The sequence below is a fragment of the Emys orbicularis genome, chromosome 12, assembly GCF_028017835.1.
Source record: "Emys orbicularis isolate rEmyOrb1 chromosome 12, rEmyOrb1.hap1, whole genome shotgun sequence".
NCBI classification, from domain to species: Eukaryota; Metazoa; Chordata; order Testudines; family Emydidae; genus Emys; species Emys orbicularis.
Genome location: NC_088694.1, coordinates 44,604,145 through 44,621,582, shown reverse-complemented (window position 1 = coordinate 44,621,582; position 17,438 = coordinate 44,604,145). Strand labels below are relative to the sequence as shown.

Here is a 17,438-nt window from a genome sequence, read left to right as displayed (position 1 = left end):
TATTGGTAGCTTGACTCCTTCTCTCTCTCCCTCTCTCTCTTTCTCCCAACAGGGGAGTGTTTAAAAGGGTCTCAGGCATCCCTTAGTTGGAATCAGCTGATCCTAATTGACCTGTAGTCACCCCTCCTCAGTTGATAGGGAGGAGGGCTTTTTAACCTTCTGGGACTGTTTTCTACCCTCTCCCCGCCCGCAGCACTACGGGATTGGGCTACTGGGGTCAGCAAACAGTGCACCCTCGACAGGCCATCAGCATTGCTATGCTGAATTCTGGGCCTACGTTGTACTCTAAAGGGGAAGGATTGTAGCGACAGGAAGCACCTTGTTACTCTTGTGTTTCTTTCTTTGTTTTGGTGCATCCACTTCAGAGGGGCATGGTCCATGATGAGGGTAAACCTCTGTCCGAGTAGGTAGTAGCGTAGGCTTTCTACGGCCCACTTTACCGCCAGGCATTCCTTCTCTACTATGGCATATTTATGCTCCCTGGGCAGGAGTTTCCTACTGAGGAACAGGACTGCGTGTTCTTCTTCTCTGACCATTTGTGAAAGGACCACTCCTAACCCAACCTCAGAGGCCTCGGTTTGTAAGATAAACTCTTTCTCCCAGTCTGGAGTTACCAGCACGGGGTCGGTGCAGAGGGCGGTCCGCAGATGTGGAAAAGTCTCTTCGGTCCATCTTACTATGGTGCTTTTCTCCAGAAATTCTTCTTCAAGGTGACCCATGAAGAGATTGGTAAATTGGAGAGCCATCCTAGTATCCATGGTAGTTCCCATGATTTAGACAAAAAAATTGTTGTTGAAAGTGAAATTGTTATAGGTGAGGATGAAGTGGATGAATATGATGATGTGTTTGGGATATCTGAGGGTTGTCCGTTGTGTGGTAAATATGTGATGCAGGCAGCTATGCTGTTATTGTGAGGGATATTGGTGTATAGGGAGATGGCATCGATGGTGTCAAGAATGTTGTTCTGAGGGAGGTTGTTAATGCTGCAGAATTTGCGGAGGAAGTCAGTTGTGTCATGGAGGAAGCTGGCCCTTTGTGTTTTGAGTGGTTTGAGGATGGTTTCTAGGAGTCCTGATATTCCTTCAGTAAGAGTGATGTGCCCAGATATGATGGGTCTGCCTGGGTCCACTCCAAACACACCAAGAAATCTGTTATCTACAGCAAGAGACTTCTCTTGTCTTGCTTACAACACTCCTACTAATATATCCCAGAATGATGTTCACTTTTTTTGCAACAGTAATACATTGTTGACTCATATTTAGTTTGTGATCCACTATAACCCCCAGATCCTTTTCTGCAGTATTCCTTCCGAGGCAGTCATTTCCCATTTTGTATTTGTGCCATTGATTGTTCCTTCCTACGTGTAGTACTTTGAATTTTCCCGTATTTAATTTCATACGATTTAATTCAGATCTTATCTCCAGTTTGTCAAGATCATTTTGAATTCTAATCCTGTCCTCCAAGGCACTTGCAACCCCTTCCAGCTTGGTATCATCGTCAAACTTTATAAGTGTACCTCTATGCCATTATCCAAATCATTTATGAAGTGATTGAATAGAACCTGACTCAGGACAGATCCCTGTGGGACCGCACTAAATATTCCCTTCCAGCTCAATTGTGAACCATTGATAACTACTGCCCAAGTATGGTTTTCCAGCCACTTGTGCACCCACCTTATAGTAGGTTTGTCTAAGCTATATTTCTCTAGTTTATTTCTGAGAAGAAAGTCATGTGAGACAGTATCAACAGCCTTACTAAAGTCAAGATATATCACATCTACTGCTTTCCCCCATCTACAAGGCTTGTCACCTTATCAAAGAAGGATATTAGGTTGGTCTGACATGATTCGTTCTCGACAAATGAATGCTGACTGTTACTTATTACCTGATTTTCTCCTAGCTGCTCAAAAATAGTATGTTTGATGCTGTGTTCCATTATATTTCCGGGCACCGACATTAAGCTGACTGGTCTCTATTTCCCTGGATTGTCCTTATTCCCCTTTTTATAGATACATACTATATTTGCCCTTTTCAAGTCTTCTGGTATCTCTCCCATCCTCCACGTTCTCTAAGATAATTGCTAACGGCTCAGAGATCTCTTCAGCCAGTTCCTAAGTATTCTAGGATGTATTTCATCAGGCCCTGCCAACTTGAAGACATCTAACTTGTCTAAGTAATTCCCAACATGTTCTTTTCTTAATTTAGCCTCAGCTCCTACCCCATTTACACTGATGTTCATTATGTTAGTGATCCAAATGCAGCTAAATTTTTGGTGAAAATTGAAAAAAAGTCATTTAACACTTTGGTCACTGCATTCTCCATTATTGTCTGTCCCTCCTCATTGAGTAATGGCCCCATCTTAATTTGACCTAGTTTCCACTGTTTTTACTACTCTTTTTTGAATTTCAGGTAATTGGATATGTCCTGGTAAAAGACACCATGTCCTTTTACCATACTCCCTATATCTTCTTAGGTGCTCAGCGGAGGAAGGTTGAAATTTTCAAAGCCACCTAGGGAATTTGGATGCATAGTCATCAGTTACCTTTAATGGGAATGAGGTGTCCAAATCCTTTAGGTGGTTTGCAAATCTCAGGTGCCAAGTCAATATCGTCTTCAGATCAAACCCTCCACATTGCACTGAGCCCAAACCTTCTGCACCTCAGCAATTCCAACGCAGCTAAAGTTCTCCCCATCAGTCCAGTCATGGCCCCAAGTCCCCACAAAGCAACCTCTCAGGGGATTCCTGGGGTGCTTTACATCATAATGTCAATGACAGCAACTCCAGGCCCTGTCACAGCAAGCCACAGATGATCCCATGACACCAGTCTAGTCGGAGGTACCATTGACATGGCTCATGTCAGTAGGGCTAGCGGGATTTGGATGGGGTAGAATTTTCAATATCATCTAAGGGCCAGATTTTCAATGGTATTTAGATGCCCAAGGATGCAGATTAGGCGTCTAATGGGATTTCCAGAAATGGCCTTGGCATATCACCCCCAATGGTTTCAATGAAAATTGTGCATCTGACACCTGATTTTTAAAGGTATATAGGTGTCTGAAGATGGGGATGGAGATAGGCACCTTACTCCCATTGATTTCAATGTGACCGTCAAATCCCCTGCTCAGCCTCTGCCTATCCCTGTAGCTCCCTAAACTTGGCTCCTAAATTTTTGCTGCGAAGGTCCCCATGGACCTAAGTTTCTGCTTCTGAGCATGGCTACTGCTGCTCAGGCAGATGTCTGGACATTTATCTCCTGCTCTTTCTGTCAGAGTTATGGGGCCATGTGGCCAGAGTCAATGGAACTGCCCTCTCTGTCAGGGCTGTGAAGCCTAGAGGCAAGAGTCAACAGGGTTGGTGAGGTGGACCGCCACCGCAGGGGCATCCCGAGCCTGGGGGTTGTGTGTCATATCACCATCTGGGTGGCCTCTCCGTCCTGGAGGACAGGCGATCCTTTCTCATGAGCCTGCAGCGCACCTTCTTTCTCTCCAGTGGTCAGCCCAGACTGAGCTGAGCTGTTTCCTTTTATAGCCTGGTTCCAGCTGGAGCATGCTCAGCAGAGCCAAGGGGGTGGGGTCTCCTCAAACCAAAGAGAAGGATTAACCCTTGCAGAACCAGTGTGGGGCTGGTACACTCCATCACAAGGGGAGAGCCCTAGTTCTAATCCCTTCTCACCAGGCAGAATTGGGAAGAGATGTTGGGCCTCCCATCTCCTGTGTGAGGGTTTTAATTACAGCGCTAAAGGTTATAAGACAGGCTGCCTCCCACCAGCTTGTGTGGAGAGAGGCAGAAAAAAAAACAATCTGAACAGTTTGGAATTGGGGCTGTCAGAGCAAACATTTCAATTTTTTTTGATGGAAACAAAATTAATTGGCATGTCCACATGAAATTTATGTTTTGATTCTCCTGATAAGAACACTGAAAAAAAATAATAAAAATGGACATTTTCCCGTGGAAACTTTGCATCAGAAAATGTGATTCGAACAAAATAAAAAATGTCCAAATTGAATATTTTAACAAATTTGAACCTTCTAAAAAAAAAATCAAATTAGGAGATTCATCCAAACCAACCCTTTTCTGCAAACATTTTTAGTTTCAATGAATCAGCACTTTCTGATGAAAAAAACATATTGTCAGAAAATTTCAAAACTGAGTTCATGATCAGCCTATCGACTTCAATTTCTTCATCCACTCTTAGACCCAAATCCTGAAATATGCTCCCACACCTCTGGTAGACTTCTATGGTCATATGAATGCCTTTTGACCACAGGGTTATCAAACTTTTGTCAGATCACAGACCATGTCAATAGAGAGATTGCCTCATGCACAGGTCCCCTCTCCTTTGTCATCTCGGCAACTACCTTGCCACACTGACATGATTACAGAGACCATGTCCCTTGCCCATTCAAGTTCACACAATATCCCAACATAAGCAGATCTGCACACGGAAATGTGGTATTAGGAAAGCATTTGGGTTTGGATTAAAGTTTAAGGCCTATAAACCAGTGTCCAGGGCCTCAGCTCCAGGAGTCACGGCATTACAACAGAATCTAAGCTTCCATTTCCTAAACTATAGCCATTTTCTAGTCCTCATGGTTGAGAAGGAAAGCTTATAAATGTTCCCTAAAACAAAAGCCAAGTGTAATCAATATGGCCAGCAGAGTTAAGGACAATAAGAAGGATTTTTTAAAGTATATTAGGAACAAAAAGAATCCTTACAATGACATTGGTCTATGATGTAGTCATATTATATGATATTCTTTCTATTATACTAAGCAAGTCTGACGAAGTGGGTATTCACCCACGAAAGCTTATGCTCCAATACATCTGTTAGTCTTAAAGGTGACACAGGACTCTCTGTTGCTTTTTACAGATCCAGACTAACACGGCTACCCCTCTGATACTTTCTATTATACTAGTATCTCAGGAGGAAGTTAAAAAACAGATACTAAAGTTAGATATTTTCAAATAAGCAGGTCAGGATAACTTGCATCCAAGAGCTTTAAAAGAGCTGGTAGAGGAGCTCACTCGTTAATGAGTGGAGCTAATGTTTATTTTCAATAAATCTTGGAATACCAGAGAAGTTCCAGAGGACTGGAAGAAAGATAATGTTGGGTCAATACTTGAAAAGGGTAAACAGAGTATCCTGGGTAATTATAGGCCTGTCAGTCTGACATTGATACTGGACAAGGTAATGGAGTGGCTGATACAGGACTTGATTAATAAAGAATTAAAGGAAGGTACTATAATTAATAATAATTAACATGGTTTTATTGAAAATAGATCCTGCCAAGCTAACTTTTCATAATGAGATTACAGGTTTGGTTGATAAAGGTGTGGTAAATAATGAAGGGAGCAGATCACTGATTAAGTGTGATCAGGATCAATTGGTAGACTGGGTGCAAGCAAACACTGTTTTAGCACAGCTAAATGTAAATGTGCACATGTAGGAACAAAGAATGTAACACTTACTTCAGGATATGGGACGCTTTCTTAGGAAACAGTGACTCTAAGAAAAGATCTGGGGTTGTGGTAAATAATCAGCTGAACATGAGCTCCCAATTCAACAGTGTGGCCAAAAGGGCTAATGCGATTCTAGGATGCCTAAAGAGGGAAATCCTGAGTAGGAGCAGAGAGGTTATTTTACCTGTCTGTATAGAACTGGTGCAACCACTGCTGGAATCCTGTGTCCAGTTCTGGTGCCCACAATTCAAGAAGGAGGTTGACAAATTGAAGAGGGTTCAGAAAAGAGCCACAAGAATGATTAAAGTATTACAACACATGGCTTATACTCAGAGACTCAGGGAGCTCAATCTATTTTGCTTAACAAAGAGCAGGTTAAAGGGTGACTTCATTGTCTAAATGTAGCAAAATGGGGAATAAATCTTTGATATTGGGAACTTCATTCTAGCAGACATTGGTGTATCATGATCCAATGGCTGGAAGTTGAAGTCAGACAAATTCAGACTGGAAATAAGGTGTAAATTTTAATAGTCAGGATTATTAACCCTTGGGAGAACTTACCAACAGTGGTGATGGATTCTACATCACTGACAATGTTTAAATCAAGGTTGCATCTGAAGAAATGTTTTTTTTACCCACAAAAGCTTATGCCCAAATAAATCTGTTAGTCTTTAAGGTGCCACCGGACTCCTTGTTGTTTATGTGGATACAGACTAACACGGCTACCTCCTGATACTTTACATCAAGATTGGATTTATTTCTAAAAGATCTGCTTTAGGAATTATTTTTGGGGAATTCTTTGGCCTGTGCTATACTGGGGGTCAGACTACATGATTAAAATGATCCCGTCTGGCCTAAGAAGCACCAACTCTATTGACTCCAATGGTATCAGGACTGAGTCTTCCCTGCTACTTAAGAGCTGAGGGTTGTCTGGCTGAAGGAAGGAGTAGCAGGAATATGCCACGTTGCACATGGAGCAGAGATGGGTCTAGCTCAGACACAGGACTCTATATTAGGCTCCACACTTCCCATATCCCATTGCCCACTCCCCTGACCAGCCAGTCCCTGCAGAGTGCGGACAGAGCAGAACTACCTACTGCTCCCCCAGCAGGGTCCTCTTCAGAGCCTCCTTCATCTCCTTGTTCCTCAGGCTGTAGATCAGTGGGTTGAGCAGGGGGGTCCCCACTGTGTAGAAGAGAGTCACCACCTTCCCACTGGCCCCCGAGGCTGCTGGGTTGACATAGTTGACCATGCCAGAGCTGTAGAACAGGCCCACGACAGCCAGGTGTGAGGAGCAGGTGGAGAAAGCCTTGTGCCGCCCAGCCCCACCTGGCAGCCTCAGCACAGCCCTGATGACAAGCCCATAGGAGGCCAGGATGAAGAGGATGGTGGCAAAGATTATGAGGGAGCTCAGGGCATAGCAGGAATGTTCAGCCTGGAGAGCTGGGGTGCAGGAGGCAGCCAGCAATGGGCCCCGGTCACAGACAAAATGATCCAGGGTGTTGCTGCCACAGAAGGAGAGTTGGGAGATGAGGGACAGGCACTATGAACCACAGGAAGCCAATGAGTCAGCAGGAGGAGGCCAGCACCCAGCAGCTGTGTGGGGACATGAGGATGGAGTAGTGCAGGGGCTGGCAGATGGCCAGGTACCTATCGAAGGCCATGTCAGCAAGGAAGAGGCACTCGGTAGCTCCCATGGATAAGAAGAAATAGAACTGCATAAAGCAGGCAGGGAAGGAGATGGGGACGCCGGGGGACACCAGGTCAGAGAGCATCCTTGGCACTGTGGTTGTGACATAGGAGCTCTCCAGCCAGGAGAAGTTCCCCAGCAGGATGTACATGGGCAGGCGTTGGAGGCTGGAGTCCCGCAGCACGGCCCACACAATGCACAGGTTGCCTGCCAGCGTCCCAGTGTAGGCGGAGGAGAGAAGGGCACAGAGGAAAGTACGGCTCTCCCAGTCCATGGAGGCGAAACCCAGCAGGATGAACTTGGTCACCGGGATGGTGCCATTGGCTGGATGTATAAGGGGGCCCTGGAGATGAAAGGAAACAATCAAGAGGATTCCCAGGTTCTACCCAGAGCGCTGGGAGGGGAGAGGGGTCTAGTGGTTACAGTAGTAGGAACTAGCACACACACACACAGTCACAGTCACTTTCTCTCTCTCTCTCCTGCATATCATATTTCAAATTCTGCCTGGTATCTGATAATGAAGCTGGGTTTATTCTGCCTTTGGAAACCCTCCACACTGGATAAAGATCCTGCACTGAGGTATTGAGCCAGCTGTCCTGCTTGGGCAATAAACTCTTGCTCCTGCTTCCGTAGCTGGATCAGCTCCTATGGACCTGTCTAGGATCACAAACCCCATCTGTGCTGGTTAAAACAGTGGATGATGTCACAGAAGCAGAACGAGCTGATTTAATGTCCCCTCCTACCTATTCTTCAAGGCTAACATGAAATTGACTGGGCTGGGGCTGCACCTTTGGGCACCTCAATCCACTTGAGTGTCTGGCCCTAAATCCCTTTGGTAAATGGGATTAGACTCCTAAACCATTAAAGCACCTTGGGCATGTATGAATGTATAGAGTCAAATGACAATTATATTATGTATGGTTTATATTAGTGTTTATTTAAAAAAATTGTCTCTTCCCCAAACATTTTACACATTATATTTTCCAAAATAGATTAAACTGGTAAATTAAGAGTTATAGTTTATATTAATTTCAAGACTCAGAATGAAAAATTAATAGCAGCATGCTATATCAATTTTAAAAAATGATTAAAATGAAAAGTATTCATAATTTTGATTAAAAATAAATAACTACCTAAGATTTCAGTTCCTATATTTAAAATAATTTTATACCAATATATGTTATCAATTTCTACTTTCCATTTAAATAACAAATTAATAATTATGTATATCATGAATTACTGTTTTAACTAATATAATAAATTAAGAATTAGATATTGTATTCATTACTCATTAATAGTAAGTCCATATTTTATTGATTTCCAGATTCATTTCACATGTTAAATTAATATTTACATACTATGTTAATTTCTAGATTTGATTAAAATCTTACATCAATAAGTATATATTGTGTTGATTTCCACATTTGTTAAACATGTTGCATTAATAATTATATTGAATCAGAATTCCTATTATAACTAACATATTTAATAATGATACATTCTTATTTTCATTAAATTAGTACATTAAGAATTATATATATAGATTTGATTAAATATTAAATTAGTAAGTATATTTCATACTATTTTCCAGATGTTATTAAAATAGTATTAATGATAAATGATATTTCCCAGACATGGTTATAATTTTAAGCTAATATGTATAGAAATGTCTAATTTTTATGAAAAAAAAATAATCTAAAAACTACATATGTTTTTAGATTTGGTTAAAATGTTACATTTATAGTTCTGCTTTTTTTAAACTCCAGAGCCAATTATAATATTGTGTTAATAATTCTATATAGGACAAATTTCCAGAATTGGTTGAAATATTGGGTTATGAACACTATATTATGCTAATTCCCAGGTTAAAGTCAAATATTAAAGTCGTAAATATGTATTTTATTAATTCATAGATTAGATTGGTAAAATTAAAATAGAGAGATGGGAAATGTTAAATCAATAAATATATTTTTATGTATTTCCAAATTTGATGTAAAAAATCCTGCGTCAATTCTGGGATCCGGACAAACCCAGAGAAATATCTACTCTGATTATCTCAGAGGAGAGAATATACAACAGATCAGAATCTCCCTGAAAAGGCGATATACAAAGAAATTGTATTTTGTTTTTTCTTATTTCTTTAGGAAAGAGAGGGAAAAAAATCCATCCAAAATGTTTTAAAGCACTTTTCTATTTCTTTTAAACTGAGACATATCTGTCTATCTAACTACCTATCTTTTCTCACACTTACTTTTTTGTTTATCTAGCTGTCTGCCTGTCAGTCTAAAATTAAAATCTGCTCTTTGCTGAAGAACTATTGGGCAGTACAATAATGTTTTCTGGACGCTATCAATAATTTAAGCCTTAGCAACTCGTATAACTTGAATTGGCTTTTAAACTGGTATAGTTACACCACTGTGCAGACACACTTTGGTCACAAAGAAGCTGACTTCAGTGTAATTTGAACCTACTCTTAATTGATTTAAACTAATCCAGAATTATTGGGTTTCATCAGAATTAAGAACATCCACATCCCCTTTGGCATTCATTTAACTATATCAGTTTAAATTCACAGTGTAAATTACACAGGGTGAGGCTGAAATGGATATGGTCTTCCCTGGTTTTACTGGGATATTACAGGGAGGACTCGGAGATGTTTACTGGGAGCACTAAAACCTGCATTGAAGAGGTGAAGGGGTTAGAACTGAAAACAGAGTACCTTTCTCCACCATGGCAATTAGTCATTGAAACTGAATGGGTGTCAGTGGAAAAACAATGTCCCAGATCCCCAGCTAGTGTAAATCAGCAGAGCTCCATGAAAGAAGGAGAGTCAGGTGTAGTGGTCAGAATGGGTGAGACTGAGAGTCAGGACTCATGGGTTCTCTCCCCAGCTCTGGTAGGGAAGTGGGGCCATAGGGATAAAGCATTGACAGTAGCGTAGCTCGGGGGGAAGCGGTGCAACGGCCGCTCCCCCACCGAGCACAAGTGGCGCCTTTTTAATTTTACTCACCCAGGAACGAAAAAAAAAAGGTGCCACCCTTGTGGTGCTTTTACCGATGGGGCGGTGCTCCGGGTCTGTTCTATACAGGGGGCGGCACTGAAGCTTCGTTGCTGAAATGCCCCTGAAGACCTGCGGAGTGAGTGAAGGTCACACCGCCCAGGTGCCGCCGAAACCCCAGAGCGCTGCCCCGTCAGTAAAAGCGCCGCAGCGGGTGGCACCTTTTTTCCCCCGCTCCCACTCTTCCCTCCACCTGGCTACACCACTGAGCAGGGAGTCAGGAAGTTCTGGGCCTGGGGGGCAGCCAGAAGGGACCACCCAATCACCTATTCTGACCCCCTGTATAGCACAGGCCACTGAGAGCACCTGAAATGAGAACACCAAATTAGCACCTTCAGGAGACTAGACTATTATTTGCCACAGGCAGAGCAGGTAGGACTAAGGTGCACCAGTGCCTGAGACCTCAGCAGTGGCAGGGAAATGGTTAAATGAGACCCATCCAGATAGTCCTGGTGAGTGACCTGCACCCACACACTGCAAAGGAAGGCGACGCCCCCCCCGCCCCTTCCACGACAAGGTGACTGCTCATCTGAGCTGAGGAAAAATTCCTTCCCCACCCCACACTTGGTGATCAGTGAGACCCCAGGCAAGTGAGCGAGAACCAGCCAGCCAACCACTCGAGAGAGACAGCCAATGCTCTGTGCCACTTCAGAGCCCTGGCTCACTGCCCCCCCCCCCCAGGTCCCATCTGCAGCTGTGGGCATCGCCAGAAGCTTCAGAGAAGGAGATTAAAATAAAATAAAATAAACCTTCTCAGAATATATTGGTGGGGGAAGATCCCTTCCTGACCCCTGCTGGTGGCCGGCTGAAACCCTGAAGCATGAGCTTTCGGTCACAGGACATTCACTGGAAGTGAGCCCATGGGCTGCTCAGCCCTGTCTCCACCATTACAAGCAGCCCCATCATACAATCACACTCATACATTTCTCTACCTCTCCCTTAAAACTAACAAAGTTGTGTGCCCCCCAAAACTCCTATTGTGGGGCTGTGCCGAACCTCCCCCCTCTGATGGTTAGAAACCTCCTACTAATTGTCAGGCTGAATTTGTGCCTGGCTGAGTTAATACTTGGAGCAAGGAGGGGTGGGCGTCTGAACAGAGCAGTAGCCAGGGAAGAATCAAAGCAAGAAGGAAGCTGTGTGTGAAAACCCACCTGGCTGTGAGATCTCAGCCTCCTTTCTCTGCCTCTGCTGTGAAGGGAGCTGGGCGAGAGGGGGCTAATATCTGCTCTCTGAGCCACTAGGTCCATGGGACTTGGTCTCTGGGCTGTGTCGGAACTGCCAGATCTGGATTTGATCCCTGAATGATCTGTGGACACCCAAAGCAGTGCCAGGGAGATGCCCCTGTGTACTCCCCACCCCACAGCCTTTTACACCCTCCCCCCCCACACACACACAGACCATCCTCTCAAACAAAGCATGGTGGGTGTCAAGATGAGGCCACATTGAAAGCCCCCAGTGCCAGCCCCCTGGGCACATGGCTAATCCCGTCCAGGGGCTGGCAGTACTAAGGCAGTGCTCTGTCTTCCAGGAGGTGCTGGGTTCTCTCACTCTCTCCACCCACTGAGCAGGGTCCATTCCCTGAAGCAGGGACACTCATACAAACAACCCTCAGCACAGGGTTAGCCATCCCCATGTGGTGAGGCTTTGTGATCCCCAGCCGCTCTGCCTCAGAGGGTAGCTGCATCTCAGTGCTGGGTGAGCTTTCCCCCTATGGCTTCGCTTTATAAACACAAGCCAAGTTTACATCTTGTACTGCTGGGGGATGATGTGTTTCTTTTTTGCCAAGCCACGGGAAGAGCAAAACCCTGTCTGGGTCTCCCCCGTGTGACCCTACACTCTGCCAGCACCTTGTTAATCATTATTATTAATTATCTAAAGCTGCTCACCCCGCTGGGCCCTGTCCCCTCTTTGACCAACCCTTGGCCCGCATTCTGGTCGGAACCCAATGAATGAGGGTGAATATCTGAAAATTGTAAAAGCTGGCCACTAAAAGCAGGTCTTTCCAGTTTTCACCAAAATAAAAGGGTAATCTACTTGGGGCTCGCTGGAATGATCTAGAGGAGCCTGGTGGTGAGGGAGGTCTCAATGGAGTGGGGGTAATAAGGGTTCTGACCTGAGTGGAAGTGAGGGGCCTGGCTTCGGGGTGAAAGATGGAGTTGGGGGCCACTTGACCAGTTTTATACCATACAGTCTTATTTTTTGCCAGTTTGTCTCCTGTTTGGCAGGGGCGGGGAGGCATGGTCTTTAACATGGTATCCCCCATGCAGCATGACAAGATCACACTGGTAGGGGGGGGCTCCACACTGTTCCCAGAAGTTCTGGAATGTCTGGGATTCTGGGAACATTTCCTGACCGCCCTAGTCCCTCCCCAAAGGCTTTTCAGCAAACTCAGCAGTCATGGGATACGAGGGAAGGTCAGTAACTTCGTAAAAGATAAGAAACAATGTGTAGGAATAAAAGGTGAGTTTTCACAGCGGAGAGAGGTAAATAGTGGGGGGGCCCAAGCATCTGCACTGGGACAGGTGCTGTTCAACATATTTATAAATGATCTGGAAAAAGGGGTAAACAGTGAGGTGACAAAATTGATGAAAGTTACTAAATTACTCAAGATAGTTCTATCCAAAGCTGACTGTGAAGAGCTACAAAGGGATCTCACAAATTGGGTGACTGGGCAACCAAAGTGCAGATGAAATTCAATGTTGATATGTGCAAAGTAATGCACATTTGAAAAAAATAATCCCAACTATACATACAAAATGATGGGGACTAAATTAGCTGGTATCATTCAAGAAAGAGCTCTTGTAGTCATGGTGGATAGTTCTCTGACAACATCTGCTCAATCTGCAGTGCCAGTCAAGAAAGTTAACAGAATGTTTGGAACCATTACGAAAGGGATAGATACTAAAACTGCAAATATCATAATGCCACCATATAAATCCCCCGTACACTCACACCTTGAGTACTGCATACAGTTCTGGTCATCCCATCTAAAAATATATATATTAGAATTGGAAAAGGTGCAGAGCACTGAACTAATTAAGGGGATGGAATAGCTTCCATAGTAGGAGAGATTAAAAAGCCTAAATAAATGAAAGAAGATATCCTATCTCCTACAACTGGAAGGGACCTCGAATCCAACCCCCTGCTTTCACTAGTAGGACCAAGTAGAGATTTTGCCCCAAATCCCTAAGTGGCCTCCTCAAGGATTGAACTCATAACAGTGGGTTTAGTAGGCCAATGCTCAAACCACTGAGCTATCCCTCTGCCCTAGGAGTGGTCTTTTGGGAAAAGAGATGAGTAAGGGAGGGAGATAGGATAGAGGTCTATAAAATCATCAACGATGTGGAGAAAGTTAATAGGAAAGTGTTACATAACACAAGAACTAGGGTGTCAAACAATCAAATTAATAGGCAGCGGGTTAAAAAAAGAAACAAAAAGAAGTATTTCTTCACAGAACGCACAGTCAGCCTGTGGAGCTCGTTACCAGGTGATGATGTGAAGGCTAAAAATATAACTTAGACTTCAAGCAAAGACTTACATAAGTTCATGGAGGATAGTTCCATCACTGGTTCATAGAAGAATCATAGAAGGGGGTTCCAAAGAGGATGGAGCTCGGCTGTTCTCAGTGGTGGCAGATGACAGAACAAGGAATAATGGTCTCAAGTTGCAGTGGGGGAGGTCTAGGTTGGATATTAGGAAACACTATTTCACTAGGAGGGTGGTGAAGCACTGGAATGGGTTACCTCGGGAGGTGGTGGAATCTCCATCCTTAGAGGTTTTTAAGGCCCGTCTTGACAAAGCCCTGGCTGGGATGATTTAGTTGGGGTTGGTCCTGCTTTGAGCAGGGGGTTGGACTAGATGACCTCCTGAGGTCTCTTCCAACCCTAATCTTCTAGGATTCTATGAAATCTCTTGTGCTAGATGCTGTGACTGAATGACAAGGGATGAATCACTGGATAATTGTCCTATTCTGTTCCTTACCTTTCGAGGCACCTGGCATTGGCCACTGTTGGAAGACAGGATACTGATCTAGATGGACCTTTGGTTTTACCCGGTATGGACATTCTTACATTATGTTCTTATATTCACTCTCCTGAACTCAGGCACCTAACCTAGGTCAGGCACTTCTTGCAGAAAAAGAAGGGGTGGGCATGTGTGCCATTTTGCCCAATCACCCAGTGTTTTAAGAAGTCACCAACCCACTCAAGACCCCAGTTTAAACCTCCCCCCTGCTTCATTCAGAGCAACTACTTGAACTGAGGTTGCCCACCACAGGGTGACTGTCTTAACCTACCTAGACTACAGGGTATATTGAGATGAGTTTCTTTCACTCTGTATTGTTGAAGCTATTCTGTGCTGCATAATATACTTAAGTATTCATTGGCCCAGAAGAAGAGACAGAATGACTCTATAGCCAAGGGGCTTGTCATAACTATAAAGGGAAGGGTAACAGCTCTCCTGTGTACAGTACTAAAATCCCTCCTGGCCAGAGACTCCAAAATCCTTTTACCTGTAAAGGGTTAAGAAGCTCGGGTAACCTGGCTGACACCTGACCCAAAGGACCAATAAGGAGACAAGATACTTTCAAATCTTGGGGGGGGGAGGCTTTTGTGTGTGCTCTTTGTTTTAAGGGGTTGTTCGCTCTTGGGACTGAGAGGGACCAGACATCAACCCAGGTTCTCCCCATCTTTCTAAACAAGTCTCTCATATTTCAAACTTGTAAGTAAAAAAGCCAGGCAAGGCGTCTTAGTTTTACTTTGTTTTCTCAACTTGTAAATGTACCTTTTACTAGAGTGTTTATCTTTGTTTGCTGTACTTTGAACATAAGACAGAGGGGGGTCCTCTGAGCTCTTTAAGTTTGATTACCCTGTAAAGTTATTTTCCATACTGATTTTACAGAGATGATTTTTACCTTTTTCTTTAATTAAAAGCCTTCTTTTTAAGAACCTGATTGATTTCTCCTTGATTTAAGATCCAAGGGGGTTTGGATCTGTATTCACCAGGAGTTGGTGAAAGGAAGGAGGGGGGAAGGGTCAAATTCTCCTTGTTTTAAGATCCAAGGGGGTTTGGATCTGTATTCACCAGGGAATTGGTGAGAGGTTTCTAAAAGCTTCCCAGGGTAGGGAATGGTGGCAGCGGACCAGAACGAAGCTGGTAGTTAAGCTTAGAAGTCCTCATGCAGGCCCCTACATTTGTACCCTAAAGTTCAAAGTGGGGATACAGCCTTGACATGGTGGCAGAGCGGTGGAGATCGTTTTAAACCAAAAGCCAGTAAGATGTTTTTTTCCTTCTAGCTGCTTGGAAAGCAGAGCTGAAGGTAGATGCATATCTTATCTCTCCTTGCCTGAAGGCAGAGGAGTTAAGTTTTTTTTAACAAGGTCCTTTGTTAAGAGAAGGGTTCAAAGCGAGCAAACTTTGACTGGTAAAGGCAATTTACAAGCTGAATTGTTTTTTTTTCATTTTACATACTCGTGAATAGCTAGTTAGAAAGTCTCTGTTAACTCAGCAGCAGCCAAAGCTGAGTACATCCCAGTTTCAGTCAACTGCAGAGGGGTGTGACCCAGCACAAGAAAACAGGAAAATGACTACCAAAGAAGAAAAAGCCAAAGAGGGGGCCCACAAGAGAGAGATGGAGCTGAAAGAAAAAGAGATAGAGCTGAGAGACAAAGAAGAGAAAGCCCAAGAGGGGGCCCACAAGAGAGCTATGGAGCTGAAAGAAAGAGAGATGGAGATGAAAGAAAAAGAGATAGAGCTGGAAAAAGCCAAAGAGGAGGCGAGCGAAAAAGAAAGGAAGCATGAACTGGAAGTAGCAAGGGCTAGGCAGGATGCACCAGCCCATCCTAGCAACTCCTCTCCAGGTACCACTTCCCATCCCAGAAAATTCCCCACCTACAAGGCAGGCGATGATACTGAGGCCTTCTTAGAAAATTTTGAAAGGGCCTGCCTTGGATACAGCATCGCTACAGACCAGTACATGGTAGAGCTGAGGCTGCAGCTCAGTGGACCCCTGGCAGAGGTGGCGGCTGAAATGCCTAAGGAACACATGAACAGTTATGAACTTTTTAAAAACAAGGCCAGACTCAGAATGGGGCTAACACCCGTGCATGCCCGTCGGCGGTTCAGAGCCCTAAGGTGGAAACCAGATGTGTCATTTACCCGGCATGCCTACCACATTGACAAAAATTGTGATGCCTGGGTATCAGGAGCAAATGTTAAATCTCTGGAAGATCTGGTTTCCCTAGTAAAAATGGAGCTGTTTTTAGAGGGTGTTCCTGAGGAAATAGAAAGGTACATCCTAGATGGGAAGCCCAAAACTGTAACCGAGGCGGGAGAGATTGGAGCCAAATGGGTGGAGGTGACAGAAAAGAAAAAAGCTAGTAGCAGTTGGAGCGAATATCAGAAGGGGCAAGCCGAAACAAAACCTTATCACCGGGGACAACCCAAGGCCCCACCCACATCCCAAGGGAAACCCCAGATCCCTTCTTACCCCACCCCACCAGTCTCCACCAACCAACATCGCCCCGGTGATACCTTAGCAGGGCGATGTTTTAAATGTAATGAACTGGGGCATATAAAGGCTCACTGCCCCAAGAACCCCAACCGATTACAGTTCATTACCCCCCAATCACACCAAAGATCCCCAGACCCAGATGCCTCTCTCATACCCTCGGAGCGAAGGGAAACCTTGAGAGTGGGCGGAAAGAAGGTTATCGCTTGGAGGGACACTGGGGCACAAGTGTCAACTATCCACCAATCCCTAGTGGACCCCAAACTCATCAACCCGGAGGCTACAGTGACAATTCAACCCTTTGTGTCACAGTCTGTAACCTTGCCTGCAGCCAAGTTGCATGTCCAGTACAAGGGCTGGTCAGGAATGTGCACTTTTGCAGTCTATGACAATTATCCCATCCCCATGCTGCTGGGGGAAGACTTGGCCAACCATGTGAAGCTAGCCAAGAGGGTGGGAATAGTCACCCGCAGCCAGGCTAAGCAAGCTTTCAACCCCATCCCTGTTCCTGAGCCGTCCACCAGGGCCCCGTCTGTGTTACCAGAGACCCAAACAAAGCTGGTGGAACCGGATCCCCTGCCAATGACTACAACAGCCATAGTGGATCCAATCCCAGAGACCCAGCCAAAGCCAGTCCCCGAACCGGAACTGGCAACGCAACCAGCACCAGAACCATTGCCAGCACTGAGTCCAGCGCTTGCAAACCCATCTACAACTCCAAT

The 17,438-nt window shown here is 44.5% G+C and overlaps 1 pseudogene; it reads right to left on the bottom strand.

Moving 5' to 3' along the window:
* Positions 1–6,553: 6,553 nt before the first annotated feature.
* Positions 6,554–11,455, bottom strand: LOC135886282 (olfactory receptor 11H6-like; annotated as a pseudogene).
* Positions 11,456–17,438: the final 5,983 nt, after the last annotated feature.